Here is a 16,345-nt window from a genome sequence, read left to right on the forward strand (position 1 = left end):
GGGGAGAGGAGGGATGGTGCTCAGCATCTCCCAGGAGACACTCTGCATCCTGCAGCATCAGGCCCGTGTAACTAAAAAATGGCTGATCTTTCAAATCTGCAATGTTCATGTTAGCTAATGGTCTCTGAGGCCTTTCGCTAACTCTGAATGAATTACTGAACTCAAAGCATTTAAATTCTATTTGCAGCATTTGCAACAACATCCAATGGTAGCTAAAGCTTCTATGATATTATCTCAGGCCCTGATTTTGTAATAAGCTGCATGTGCCTCAGTGCCCAAATGGAGCTCCACTACGGTGGGGCTTGACATGAGCACAGGGGTCATCCACATGGAGCTTGTGGCAGGAGTGTGGCCTCAGATTTTGACATAGATACTGGCTATGCTACTATAGTAAGTTCAACACAAAATCTTAAAGCCATAAACTACTTTAAAGTGGCATTCAACCATAGGAGGGATCCATTCTCTGCTTATACAGACTACTTAATTTTTGAGGAGGCCAAAGGTTGACGATGGATATGATTCACGATAGCCTTAGTTAAGAGGATTGTATTACAATAAGGGTCAGAGTTAAGGTTCAGTCTTCCTCAACTTTCATATATCCTGACATCTCAGTCCTTATCCAGGTAACTTTAGCTTTGAATTTGTAGCATATTCCCTGATCCTACATGGCTGCTTGTCTTTAAACATATAAACAGTCTGGCTTCAGTGGGACAAATGGCTTGTTTATTAAGCATGCCCATAAAGATGCCTAAAGGATTATGTCCATAGTTCTTCCTATGATATTACCTGTATGAATAAATAGGCATTTTGTCTCAGTAGAGCTGAAACACTGAAAGATGCAGCAGCCACTGTTTAGCTGCTGTGGTCTCGAGGGGGGAAGGAATTATAGCTGTTTCATATTTTCCAAAGGAAATCTAAACACCTCTGTTACACTGGGATCCCTCAACAGCAATGCCTTTAGCACCACATGCTTCCAACAAGCACCACAAAACTAACATCTCAGTTAAGGCAACCATGCAATTTATTTATGTTAATTGTGAAGTGATTATTATAGCCCAAGTGCTCTAACCATTTTAAAAATGATGCATGCTCCAACCCAATGTTGTATACTGATGACAATGCCTGTTAAAGGGCTGTGCATGTGAATTGCTATTGGGGCATATAACCTTGTAAAAATAGCACTGCCATTAAATTCTTATTTTTAACTCATCAGCACCTGAGTCATCTTTCAAAACTAATGTTGTATCTGGATGGGGTTTTTTGGCAGGGCTTCCTAGGGAATTTTTAAAATAAAAACCCTGTCTGGCAGTTGCTTCCTCTGGTGATTACTGATCTTAAGGATGAACTCTCATCCCTGATCCATGACCCCTTTTATTCATTTGGTTGAGTCTCCATACTAATTGGGAACCCTCCAGCAAGAGAGGGATTACATAGAGTTCTACCCTTGTTTGTCAAGAGCAAAGAAAAAGGCTTTAAGGAGCATTCACACCTCATCACTGCTTTCAGCTGGAGTTGTGCCAAACTACTCACCATTACTTTGAGCAGCAGAGAATACAGAGTAGCCATCAGTCTTTGAAGAGCATGGCTATTCAGCTACCTTCAGAGGTTGGTGCCAGGTTTAGAACAAAATGGTGTCTTAAAGCTCTGGCCAAATTTCTCTCACTCTTCCTTTTTATTGCTTTTTTTTTCTTTTCCACTAATTACAGTCCTCAGCACCCTAACAGTGACAACAAGGGGAGGAAAAAAAACCCTACATGTTCTGTACCTTGCTTTTTTTTTTCTGTTTGACTCTTGCATCCAAATGCCTTTTGCAAACATAGTTTAGTTCATTCTTGCTGTATCTAAGATGTGGTTTATTCTTTGTGAACATTTAAATGCTGTTTCAATCTTTGAAAACAAATGTTTAACTTTGTTCAGTCTTAAATAACATACACCCAATTCAAAGTAGGAGGGAGGTGGTCACCACAAATGTCTCTAAAGTCAAGTAACATTTAGTAACTAGCTGTCCATTGTTGACTCCCTTTTGGTTTTGAATAAAAAATAAAAGGAAATCATTACAAAAGTATGATCCAATAATCCTAGTGTGCTACTTAGTACTAAGCTATCCTCTTGTAGTGTTAGAATCCTTTGAGAATTATTATTCTTGGTGATGGGGGAATGTTTGGCTTATCCATTTTATCATAATTATGATTTTTTTCACATTTATTTCACAAAACAAGGAAGCATTAATAAGAATAAATCCAACAATTTTACTGTTCAAAATACATCTGGGGGTCCAAATTTTTGTTGTCATAAGACTCCTTTGTCCCACTCTGGCAACACAAAGGGGCTGTAAAACCATCTTAGCTAGCTACCATGCGAATCCTGAGGTTAAATAGTGGCTTTAAACCCTGATGCAGCCCCTGGTAAAGGGGGCAAGACTGGAGCAAAGAGGGTGTGGATAACCTGGGCTTGTAATTGTAGACACATTTTCAGTAGACTGGGATAAAATCAACATGTGTGACCCACAGTGAGAAGGCTGTGAACCCATAAACATTTGTTCTTTCCATAACTGGAATATTTTGGTTACAATAGAGCTGGGAAAACAGTGGAGAGATGAATGTCAGGATGACTATAGCTCGGTGGTTTGAGTATTGGCCTGCTAAACCCAGGGTTGTGATTTCAGTCCTTGAAGGCACTATTTAGGGATCTGGGGCAAAAATCTGTCTGGAAATTGGTCCTGCTTTGAGCAGGGGGGTTGGACTAGATGACCTTCTGAGGTCCCTTTCAGCCCTGATATTCTATGACTATGCAACACAGGACACAGATTCAAAGCCAGATATTCAAAATCTTTACATGTTTGTGACAGGCAGGGCTGGCTTTAGGAAGTGCAGGGCCCAATTCGAACATTTTCGGCGGGGCCCTGGCAGGGATTACTTAAAAAAAAAAAGCCTTTTGTTTCTTCCATGTATTATTTACTTTCCATAACTATATAAATAATACAATTACATATTATGTACATTGCATCATATATGCTGTTGATTGCTTATTAATGACTGCCATTTCACATGTGTGGGTCCCTGCCACTCCCTGCGGGTGTGCACATGTGTGGATCCCAGTTGCTCCCTGCCCCCCTCATTGAAGCAGGTGTGCAGGGTTACTGCCCTGGGAACTGCAGGGCAACAGTGGACATGAGGCTGGTTGGAGGCAGGGCAGGGGCTGACTGGAGGTAGGGTCTAGCTGCAAGCAGGGCAAGGGGTGCAGGGCTGGCTGGAGACAGGGGGATGTGGGGTGGGCTGGCTTCAGGCAGGGCCACAGGAGGATGCAGCAGGGGTTGAGAGGGCTGGAGACAGAGGAGTGCGGAACTGGCTGGCTTCAGGCAGAGGGGTGCAGCAGGGATTGGCTGGAGACAGGGCAGGGGGTGCGAGGCTGGGTGTGGGCAGGATGTGCAGGGCTGGTGAGGGCAGGGCTGTGTGTGGGGCTGGCTGGCTTTGAGCAGGGCCACAGGGGTGTGTGGCAGGGGTTGGCTGGAGACAGGGCAGGGGGGTTGGCAGGGGCTGGCTGTGGGCACGGGTGCAGAGCTGGCTGCAGGCAGGGGGGGCAGGGCTGGTGTGGGCAGGGCAGGTGGTGCAGCAAAGGCAGCTGGATCCCTCACCCTTTTAAATAGCCCCCAAGGCTCCCGCTATCCCAGAGCTCTGGTGGTTATTTAAAGGCCCTGGGTCTCCCCTGCTTCCACCCACCCAGACTGGAGAATACATGGGGGCAGGGGGGCTCCGGTGGCTATTTAAAGGATGGGGTGGCAGAGGCAGCTGGAGCCCCGGCCCTTTAAATAGCCCTCAGAGCCCCCGCTATCCCAGGCTTTTGGAGACTATTTAAAGGACCCAGAGCTCCAGCCGGGTGAGCAGGGCAGGTCTTGTGCTCTGCCCACATGCTCAGGGTTTAGCTGATCGCCATATTGGGGGTCGGGAAGGAATTTTCCTCCAGGGCGGATTGGCAGGGGCCCTGGAGGTTTTTCGCCTTCCCCTGCAGCGTGGGGCACGGGTCGCTTGCTGATGGATTCTCTGCAGCTTGAGGTCTTCAAACCAATTTTGAGGATTTCAATAACTCGGTCCTGGGTTAGGGGTTGTTATAATAGTGGATGGGTGGGGTTCTATGGCCTGCCTTATGCAGGAGGTCAGACTAGATGATCATATTGGTCCCTTCTGGTCTATGAGTCTATGAGTCTGGCCGGGGCTCCAGCCGGGGCCGCGGTGCGGCTTGCCCCGCTCTGGCCGGGGCTCCAGCCAGGGCCCCAGCTGGGAGAGCGGGGTTGCAGCGCGGCTTGCCGCACTCCGGCCGGGGCGGCGGGGCGGCTTGCCACGCTCTGGCCAGGGCTCCAGGTGGGGCGGCTTGCCCCGCTCTGGCCGGGGCTCCGGCCAGGGTTGCAGGGCTTGCTGCGCTCCGGCCGGGGCTCCGGCCAGGAGAGCGGGGTTGCAGCGCGGCTTAGCCCCGCTCCGGCCGGGGGTCCAGCAGGGACGCCGGGGTGGCTTGCCGCGCTCCGGCTGGGGCTCCAGCTGGGAGACCCGGGCTGTGGGGCAGCTGCGCTCCCACCGGCACTTTGGTCAGGGGAATGGGGCCATGGAAGACTCCGGAGCAGACTGCAGCTGGGGTAAGTAAAGAAAATTTAAAAGGTGCTTAAGGCGCGGGGCCCTCTTAGACGCTGGGCCCGATTCCGGGGAATCGGCTGAATCGGCCTAAAGCTGGCCCTGGTGACAGGGTGTACCAGGTCCTTCATGTTCCCCTGCTGGAGGCCCATAGTCCTACTACACCTCACCCCAAGAAAGGAATAATGAAGGTAGGTTCTCCAGGCCTGCCTAGAGAGGCTGCACGAAGGAGTCAAAATCAGACCTCATCAGACTGAGATAAAAGGAGCTGTGAGGGCCTTAACAGCTCAGTTCCTGGCTGGGACCAGAGGAGAAGAGAGTGGAGTGTTCCTCTATTCTGGCCACAGGAGCTTAACTGGCTGCTTTTGCTTTAGCAGGAAGAGAGAGGACCTTAGCACTTTAACCCTAAGGTAAGGGGTGAAGAAAAAGGGACCAGGTGGGAAGAAGCCCAGCAAAGTACCTGTAGCTAATTGCAGGAAGCAGTATGTGGCTACTGTTTACAAAGTCCCTTGGTTGGTGAAGTGGTGTAAACCTTGAGAAGAGGACAAGGCTAGTTTAAAAGCCTGAATGAAGGGCTGAATTTAAAAGGACAAAAAGCAGGACTGAAGACTCTGGTGAGGTCAGATAGACTGGTTTTGTTGGACTCTTTTTGGTAACTTGGAGAGGGTTTATTTTGATTCTGAGACCCAGCTGGAAGGCTGGGCCACTGAGACCTGCCAAGTGAGGTTGGCAACCTGCAAGAAGTGGGAAACGGCCTGCAGTACTGCACACAGCAGCAGGAGACACTCCAAGAGGTGAGTGCCCTCTCTTACAGTGTTACAAATAGTATGTTAAATTATGGGAAATTAAAAAAATTTTAAACTCTAACTCTGATAATTTATGCTGCATGGAGGACCATGCATATTACTCTGCCTAAGTAATGAAAAAAATAGACAAGTCAGTTTTTCTGATTTTATAGTCAGTTAACTGTGTGGTTCTCAAGCATCAGCACAATGCTTCCATGTCTGGATTCTAAACCCTGCAGGAAAATGTATCCTCTTTGTTTAACAAACCAGACACACACACTATCTACTGGAAACTTGCTAGAAAAATAATTTGTTTTCTATAGATTTGGGGATTTATAAAAACTTTTTTTCACAGAGTGACGTGGAAAGCTTAAATGCTTAACTGTTCACCTTTCAGTTTCATCAGCATCAAATTGCAACATACAACCCCCACAATTTTGCTTAGTGAAAAAGAGAAGTGCTTGCAGTAGGTACTGATTCTCATCAACATTTCTAACCAGTTCTTTAGTGTAAGTTGTTGCATAACAGCTTTGAACAAAAGTTATTTCAAGTCAGAAAATGTGTAATTTACTGCAAACTAGGCAGAAGGCAAGAGAGCATTAAGTTTAAAATCAGGCTGCATTTAGATTAGCATAGGACAATTAGTAACATTGGCTGTGTTTGAGAGCACCTGTTTGGGAAAGTGTTACCCCATTTTGAAATACTCCTAGTAGACATTGCTTAAAGGTAAATCCTAATGGAGTAATAGAACTATACCCTTGTGACCACAATTTAGCACACCTGGTGCCATTAATTCTATCAGCTACCATGGTACAATGACACTTTGTATTCCTGCAGTTTGTGTTTAAAGTACATGCCAAAGACAAGATAAAGGTGTGTTATTAACACAGAGAAATTATAGAGAGCACTTATCCTATGAACACTTGTCAACCTCCACATTTTCAGGATGTACTATACCTAGTTCCTAAGGAGGGGAACTAGTTGCAACTAGTTGTAGTATAATAGTTGAGTTTGCTGCCTAGTTATTCCCTGGTTGTTTTGTAGTCTAACTGCCCTCAAGCCTTAAAGTCTGCATTGTAACTACATTTAACTATAATAATTGTTCAGTCTCTCTCAGTAATATTTTTTTAAAGGATGGAGGTGGTGGGAGGGATTTGTAATAAGAGACTGAACAAAAAATTAAGGGCACCAGCTTCCTTCCTCCAATATTTCTCACAATATTGCAATGTGAGGGAATCGGGAAGTAAGCTTCATGGCAAAGCAGCAAAAGATTGTATGAGGTGACAAAATCATTTTCTTTTGAGGACCTCCATTGATACAGTAAAGCACTTGTACATCTGGATTTTAACCCAAATCTCCAGTTTTTTGAGATTTTTCACTTTGCTGGTGTCAGGCACTTTGAAAATATCAGTGCATTTAGAAGCACACCCAGATGGGCACTGGTGTAGTGTAGCAATGCAAGGTCTTGTTTTTATAAACTGTTCAGTGTGGGTTCTAAAAGTATGACAAACCAGCTATAACCAACATAAGCAAGCTATGTGCAGTGTGTACAATAATGCTTGTAAAAAAAACAAAAACAAACAAAAAATCTTCCTGACAAATTCTCCTATCAATCCTGCCAGGGGAGATGTCCAATCCCGTGCTTATTGCATCAGATGGACAAAAGTTGGCATTTAAAACACACTTGCTAACCAGAAACAACCAGGTAAACCTGATTTCCAAATTATATTTGGATACCTATGATACCATATTCACAGATATATTTGTATTTGCAAAACATGAGCAGAAAACTCTTACGCCCGAATAAGTGCCCTCACACCTGCTTCTATCCACAAAATGACTCCCTTGATACAGACAAATTACAAATAAAATGCAATGAATCTTAGTCATCTAGTAAGTGAGGTTGAAAGCACACCATGCTCATTCATGGCTCTGCTGTATATAATTGATTTCATAACCATCAGTGAGCATGTAGGTAATGTAACATGCCCATTTAGGGGCCCAATTACTGAACTAAGGGGGAAATAGTTTTCCTGTCCTGTAAAAAAAATTTTGAGATTTCAAAGATTTTTCTCATTCTGCCTCAGGATGAAACCAAGACCTTCTCAATGTTGAGGACAGATGACAGAGAACCCCCACATGGGCAATAGTCCAATGGGTAAGGCACTGCCTCAGGCAGACCGCGGACTCAAACCTGCACCTCTCATTTCCTAGGCCTGACCACTGGACTGTTGGCTATTGTGGGGGAGGATGACAAGTCTTTCTGTCGCTCAGATACCCATTTTGAACAAAACTTCCATCCTGGACCTGAAAAATCGTTGTCAATGAGAGCTTAACATTTTGTCCAGCTCTACCCTTCACTGAGCGGCAGTGAAGGAGTTAGAGTGATGTTTGGCTTTAGACCTTTTTGCTGCAGCTGATGCAGCTTCTTAGACTGGCAGAGACAAGCTCAGACTGGCATTCAAATAATGTCTCTAAAGCCAGCTTATTTATAAAGAGAGAGAGAGCGTGCCATTCATCCATCTTGAAAAGCCCTTCTTTAGTGTACTCTGTGTGCCTCGAAATATACTGCAGACAAGCCAATGCGCTACAGTGAGGAAACAAAACAATTCTGTTGTATGACTGCCCCTGCAAGATCCAGTGACATGGATGCACAAGAGAGAGGATGCTTTATTAAGGAGACTGCCTACTGTTTTCTTACTCCTCTAAATATACTACTAAGGCCTTGTCTGCCCTGAGAAATGTAGCTAAAATGACCTACTTTTGCTATCTTTGGCTCAGCTCCACTACAGTAGACAAAGTGTCACTGACCACCACCATGTCATGTTGGACCTCTGCGGAGCAAGGTTCAACTGCACTGTACTTGAAACATGTGTGGCCACCTGGTGTCCTGCCTACATTACTGGTAGCAATGGTGGGTAATTTTAGCTATTTTAGAATAGGCACCACCTATAAGGAAATCTATTTTAATGTTTGTTTTTCTTCTGATTCTTCTCCAGCTTTCTTCTGGGAGGCAGAGTCTGCTGCAAAACACTCAGAACTTAGAGTGTTCTCAAAGCCTGAAAAGCCAAGTTGAGTTTGTGTTGTTTGCATTCAAGGTTTCTGCTTTCAATTAACTCTTAAACAATTTGATTATCACTTGGGTCTTTTACTGATAAATGGCATTCATTCAGTGGAATGTGCGAATTAATTCATTTGCATTCAGGGCTCTTAATGGAGAAAGCGTGCTGAGTGACTCATATCTTAGTCCAACCAGACACGTGCATCATGCATTCAATTACAGCTCTGTGGTTGGGAGATAGGTTAGCCATTGCTGCTGCTAAGCATAGGGGAATATCTTCCTTCATGAAAGCTTTTCCTGACTCCCATAAACAAAATAATATGCTTCCTTTCTAGTCTTCTAGGAAGGATTGCACTTCTTTTCTCCTCTGCCAAACATTTGTTTCATCAAGCTAAGCTTTTGCTGTTATGTTCCTAATTAAGTTAACGAGTGAAATGTGCAGCCTAATTTGGCAACAGAATATCCTATTGTACTACAGACTCTTCAATACTAAAAGTAGCATCCTATAATGATTCAGTTTTTCAAGCTTTGAGTTTAGATCAAAAGCGAATGACACCTTTTGAAGTCATTTTTAATGCATTCATTAAAAACATGAAAACAATTATAGTTTGCTTTGCTCTGCAATAGACTGCGTGCTGGAAACCAACGCCTCTTATTTGCTTTACTTCAGTTTAATTTACTAAGACTTTATGTATATAATATCTTCCTTTTGTCTGTCATTTATATTGGAATAGAAGCACAGAATGATCTTGCACAGAGTACAATAAGTAAAAATGACATCTTGTTGAGAAAATTTCACAGATTTCTTAAACTCTTTTCCCAAACCAAAATGTTATTAAGATTGATTGAAGGTTCTAAATAGATAGGTAATAGACTTTCTTTAAAATAATAATAATTAGAATGCTATTGACATGTTTGGAAACTTGGAAATTCAGAGTATACATAACATTCGTAAATGAGAGAAAAACATACAGCAAATGTTAGGAATTCAGGAAGTATCAACCTTATCTCTGCCCTATTTCTTTTAATTATCCCTCCATTACAAATCCTATCAGTTGCCACATAAATTACATTGTCTTATATGTTGTTCACACAACATGAATCACAATAATATGGTATCTTCTTGTACAAAGATATAACCTACACCCAATCTGTATCAGTTACAAGGAAATGTAAAGCATGACTTTTTTTGTAGGGGCATATATATTTGTCAGAGGAGGGTGATCTGTGATCTATTTGTCCAGGGTGAAGTTGCCCCAAGTTAATCTCTGGCCTCTGGGTTCCCAATTAGGAGACTGTTTAGGGTTGAGTGGGCTACCCAGTCCATAAAAGGGTGGTGGATGGATCTTGGGTGAGTCACATGTGGAGGATAATGTGTAACTGTTATCTCTGACCCATACGCTGAGGATAGGGGAGGCCATCTCCATCCTCTGTTTGTTAATATAAATGTATATCGTTTCATAGCTGTGCCTGGCATTTTATGTATAGAGAACGGAGTCTTTGTCTCAAGGAATTTACCATTGGGATCAGCAAGTTGAGAGGTCAGTAGTGCAGGATGTGTGGACTATAGTTGGAAAGTTAGGTAGGTGAAAGTAATTGGAGATGATTGTCAGATTTTAAGATGGTGGTAGAACTTTAAGGTTATTTGTAGACTCATCCTTTATAATTCCTGACTTAAGGTAAAGGGCTATTTTGCATAATGTGGGAGGAAAGGGGGTCAGATTGTACTGCACTTAAAAAGAGTTTTAGGAATATATACACTATTCAGGACCAAGGTTCCCTCCTGTGGTGCTGAGATGGAAGTCTTAGATCTTATAAGAACTGCAGACTCTCTTCCTGGAGTTTCCTTGCTGAGGAACTTATAAGTATCTTCAAAAGTGGTCTAATTATGGACAGCATTCTTCTCTCTGATCCATGTTACAGATCTCAGTTGCATATGCTGCATGAATTCCATCTGTGGAACTTTCATTCATGTGCCTGGGCAGGCTCTCATGAACCCAGTCCTGAAATTCTACCACCATATTGGGAAAACAGGGATAACTTCCCTGTGTTTGGTGGAGTCGCTCCATCTCAAGATAGGGTTAGACCACCCAACCAGAGATGACTTATCTCAGAGGCTTTTAAAGCACTATGATGAACTTATTTATTTATTGGCTCTTTGTTGGACAAGACTGCACTAAATGGAAAGTAGTTTATATAAAATCCCAATTTACAGGGTAGGACACAAATTCTTCACTCTCACATCAAATGACACAAGTTGGAACCCGGCTATATTATCAGTAAACCCAGGGATGTCTGGGGGGGTTTCTGAGTCAAAGTGGAAGTATTTTCAGAAGAGTAGGGTGACCAGATGTCCCAATTTTATAGGGACAGTTCCTATTTCTGGGTCTTTTTCTTATATAGGCTTCTATAACCCCCCCACCCCATGTTCCGATTTTTCACACTTGTCTGGTCACCCTACAGAAGAGGCATTTGTAATAAACTTGCCCAAGTCACTGCTTCTTTTTCTGTTTATAGTTAGGAGAAAGTGTTCTTGTTCAAATGGGAAGACCAAGGGAAATGGAGGAACACAATCTCACTCCTCTTAGATGCAGGTCCATGTACCCTGGAAAACAGGGGTGCCATTTAGGGAAGCTGGGAGGAGGGGCACCTGTCTCCTCCCCCCTCCCAAGTTTTGTACCACATTTGGGTGAAGTTTGCAGCAGGAGGGAAGGTGCTGCTCCCCCCCCCCACACACACACACACCACCACCACCTTGCCCTGCTTTGTTCCACTGCTATTTGCAGGCACAATACTGGCCCTGCACCCTCTACCATGGAGCTGTCCCCGGCCAAGCTGCTCGGGACTGGGAACCTCCCGATCTGCTGCGCAGAGCTGGGCAGGGGCTGATGTCGGGAAATCCCCCTCTTTCCCTCCCATGTACCCAAGTCTCTGTTGAGCTAGCGTGTGCGGACAAGGAGCCTATCTGTGCTGGTGCTTCTGCTTCAGAAATGGGCTGAGCTGTGGGTGCTGTTGTACTGAACAAGCCTTCGGGCTTCTGAGTGCTCGGCTTAAAGAGACAGCATACTGACACACTAACTCAGGAACACACAGTTTCCCACACACATTCCCCCCATCATTCGCTCTCTCTCACACTCGCGCGCAAACACTTCCCCAGCACGCGCGCGCACACACACACATTTGTATTATTGTTGTTACTATTTGGTACTTCCTGTCGAAATGTGCAATGCGCATATGCTCTCTGTAATTTTATTCTTTCAAAATTTAAGGATTACAGTGCTGTTATTTTATTTTCTTGACCAATGTATGCATTTCATAATCTTATTTCTCTCTCATGCTTAAATTTAATTCTTTGAGTAGTGAATTCTAAAATGCTTAACCTGTCCTGGCTGAAGTATCATTATTACTTTTATTATCATATTGTGCTCTATCGTTCATTATTTAAAGTGGTACAATTAAATAATAGTATGAGTTTAAAATTTGCATTTGGCTTGTACTCAGCTAAGCAGTGCCAATGTAAAACAAATAGCTAAAAAAAGAAACTTTAGACACCATTCAAATGAAGGTCACTTATTTTCAACTTGTATTTTTAGTTATATCTATAAAATAACTTAAAACTAATTGAAAATATATGCAGTTCCAAGTCTGATACTAATAGCAGTGATGGAGTCAGATGTTAGTGAGTCATGTGCATCATTGTGATTGATAAACATAAATGCCAAAATAATTAGAAAAATAAATTCCTGTTCTTAATAAAAGAGTAGGGGGGAACATAATCATGTATGTTAAAATTAAATAAATGTTTTTAGTGGAGTAAAAAAACCAATTGACTATAATAGATAATGGCAGTAATTCAGCATATCTGTTAGAGAAAGTAAGCAGATTTTATTTTTATTTATCTCTGCTAAAGATAATGTACAAAATATCAAACTGTTTCTGATGTCTATGTTAAGGCTCCAAAACTGATACCTCAAGTCTTGGGATTGGAAATATCTTGCTGAATTATCTCCTGATTGTTCTAAATTTATATGCAAATTTAAAATATGGTTTTAGTTGGTGTCTGTCTATATATATATATATATATATATATATATATATATATATATATATATATATATATATATATATATATATAATATTTTTAAATTCTAATTCCTAGATTAAAAAAGAGTTTTCAGATGCCTAAGTAGCCCCTGGGCTCATGGTAAAAATTTCTTCCTCCCCTAATAAAAAAAAAATAGGTCCTCTGCTGGATCACAGGGCTCTTGCAAGCTAATGGGCATGATATTTAGAGAGCCTCATATCAGAATCTCATCACTACATGACTGGGAAATTCCGCTGACTATAATGTATTCCCAACTGTTGATTCTTATCACAGGTATTGTGATACTTGGGTGTTCATGGGAGTGGGGGGAGGTGTGGTTCATAAAGCCCTAACAGTTAGAATTAAGAAATTACATGAGAATCTGTTTTCAATTTTCTAAAAAAGTTTCAACCCTTCATGATTTTGCAGAAAATCTTGCAAATCTAGCAAATGAACCCTAAGAAATCAGAAGGCAAACATGAAAAGAATTCCACATTTATTATTTTGTTTAATCTCAGGATTTAAAATCTAATTTTTTTCTGGTGGGCCTGACTAATGATTTTGGAACACTTGCATTCCATATGAATCAAATGCAAAATAATCTGTAAAGATCCACAGTGCCAATTAGAGATCTGTGATGCAATGGCAGTGATGCTATTGTTACAGGATGGGGGTGAGTAAACTTTATTAAAGGTAAGAGATGAATTCGCCTGGCTTTAAATGAAACATCAAAAGCAAGCTGGAGAGAACTCCAGTTCTGCCTGGTTCAAAGAAATTTCCTCAGAGGACATCAGGTTACAAATGCATTATAACAGAAATGTTATTGGCTGAGCTTACCCCTAGAGATTTAATAAGGTTTGCTAGGCGTTGTTGAAAGCAGTAGTAGTAGTAGTGTGCAAATTAATCTTTCTGGGCACTGGTGCACCTTGGTTCTTCCTATTCTCTGTCAGTGGCACGTAATAGTCTAATCTCCTATGAGATGTAATACTTTGGTCTATTTTTGTGTGTTGGGTTCAGTGTACTGATGCTGGGTGGTGGGTGGTGACTTGTGAGATACAGGCCAGCCTACATGATCTGATGTTCCCTTCTGGCCTTAAACTCCATGACTTTGGTTCTTTTCATGGGTGTCATCCACCCCAGTGCAGGTTGGATAGGACAGTTCTGTTTCTGTCTTGTCCTTCTCTGGAACAAAATGAGATTTGGTTTAAGCAGATGCATCTTCATTGATTTAACCAGGTTTACAGCTGCTTTACTTTGCTGGAGCACCTAAAGAAAATGGAGAGCACTGGTGAATCTGGTCCATTACTTTTAAATGGCTTAATCTTCTCAATTCATTTTTAATGGTGAATAAACCCTGGCTGGCTTGTCAGTTTCTGCAGTGAGCTTCAGCTTTGTGGTGTTTGATATGAAGAATATGAACATCAAAAAATTGTTTCTTATCCAACCTTTGATCCTCTTTTAATTTCTAGATGTAAACACAGTATGGCAGAACTGGTAGCTTTTCCCAGCTCCAGCCAGCCAGCAGGACCAGTTGCTTTCCCAACAGCTTTGTTTATTATTAAATAAATGTCCTGAAATATGAAGAGAGATTTTAGATGCTTGTTCTCCACTGCCTTACACCTTATATAATCATTGACATCAATGCAAAATGGTTGTAAATCACCACCATTTTGATTTATTAGCATTTTACACTCTTTGTATGGGTGTATATAACTGCATGAGGGCCAGAGAAGTGGAATCAGGCACAGTGTACTAGTACCTCTTTTTCAGCCTCTCGCTCTCTCACAGCAAGAGGAATGTAAAGATTAACCCCTTTGGTGAGAGGAACAAAAGTGTATGCTTTTTAATCAGCAACAATAATGATCAAAAATAAAGATTGTTCTACTGTTGGTCATTTACTGATTATCATTAGGGCTGTTGAGTAATTGCAATTAACTCAAAATTAATCATGATTAAATCACCCTGATAAACAATAGAATATCAATTGAAATATTTTAAGTATTTTTTGGATGGGGGGAGAATTGTATGCCTCATGCTTTGTTTTTACCTGAACTCTGCCATATATTTCATGTGATAGCAGTCTCGGTTGATGACCCAGCACGTTTGTTTTAAGAACACTTTCACTGCAAATTTGACAAAACACAAAGAAGGTACCAATGTGAGATTTCTATAGAGAGCTAAAGCACTCAATCCAAGTTTTAAGAATCTGAAGTGCCTTCCAAAATCTGAGAGGGACAAAATGTGGAGCATTCTTTCAGAAGTCTTAAAAGAGCAATATTCTGAGGAAACTACAGAACCTGAATCACCAAAAAAGAAAATCAGCCTTCTACTGGTGGCATTTGGCTCAGATGATGAAAATGAACATGCATCGGTCCTCGCTGCTTTGGATTGTTATCGAGCAGAACCTGTCATCAGCATGAGCATGTCCTCTGGAATGGTGGTTGAAGCATGAAGGGACATATGACTCTTTAGTGCACCTGGCACATAAATATCTTGCGACTCTGACTTTGACGGTGCCATGCAAACACTTGTTCTCACTTTCAGGTGAAACTGTAAACAAGAAGCAGGCAGCATTATCTCCGATAAATGTAAACAGACTTGTTTGTCTAAGCAATTGATTGAACAAGAAGTAAGACTAAATGGACTTATGTTTTACATTATTTTATTTTTGAATACTTGTATTAGGTGAATTGAAAAATACTATTTTGGTTTTCAGAGTGCAAATATTTGTAATAAAAATAAATACAAAGTGATTACTGTACACTTTGTATTCTGTGTAATTGAAATCAGTATATTTTGAAAATATAGAAAATACCCAAAAAAGTTTAATAAATGGTGGTATTATATTATTTAACAGCACGATTAATTTTTTTATAGCTTGACAGCCCTAATTATTATTTAAGTACATTTCAAACTATTGGATTTTATTTTCAATAGAATTTTTGTTCGGGTATTTATTTGCAAGAGATTGTGCTGCAGGGACAACCATGGGAAGTGACTCACCCCAGGATGGCGTGGGTTGAACAAGAATGAGGAAGGATGGTGGATGGGAAATGGAAGAAGCTGAGGAAAACTACTCTTTACCTGATATTTATAGCTAGAAATTGCCAAAGAAGATAGATGTGAAGTATAATTACAAAAGCCCATTTCTTGCAAATGTTAGGTGAAGAGGGCTATCAGTTTCTAAAGACTTTTTAAAGAATGTAGTGGGGGCAAAAAACTTAACAGGCTTCAAGATTGAGCCTGATAAATTTATGGAGAGGGTGTATGATGAGACTGCCAACAATGCCATGTAGCCAAATTGGAACTCCTAGCAGCACATATCTCCAATGGCTGGTGATGGAACACAGTACGGGGAGGGCTCTGAGTTACTACAGAGAATTCTTTCCCAGGTGTCTGGCTGGCAGGTGTTGCCCACATGCTTGGGCTCTAACTGATCACCATATTTTGGGCTATTGTGTAGGATTCCTGACTGCTTATTGTATCAACAAATTTTAGTGATTCCATTAGTTAATTAAAATGCCCATATTAAACTTTGCAATATATTGGTTATATTTTGGCTAATTTACAGTATCTTAAATTTGATATGAATAGTGACATCTGTTGTTTTAATGTGTCCAGGATCAATAAAGGCTATTAAAGTCTTTACTTCTTAATAGTATAAATTCAGAATGTCTCACTGACAGCTCATTGTATTTGACTTCCTATGTAGATATGTTTTCTGGTCTATTTTCATAATCTTTTCCCTTATCCTCTGTATAATATGCATTAATTGGTTCTGACCTAGCACTGA

Source organism: Gopherus evgoodei, chromosome 2 (genome assembly GCF_007399415.2).
Source record: "Gopherus evgoodei ecotype Sinaloan lineage chromosome 2, rGopEvg1_v1.p, whole genome shotgun sequence".
Classification (NCBI taxonomy): domain Eukaryota; kingdom Metazoa; phylum Chordata; order Testudines; family Testudinidae; genus Gopherus; species Gopherus evgoodei.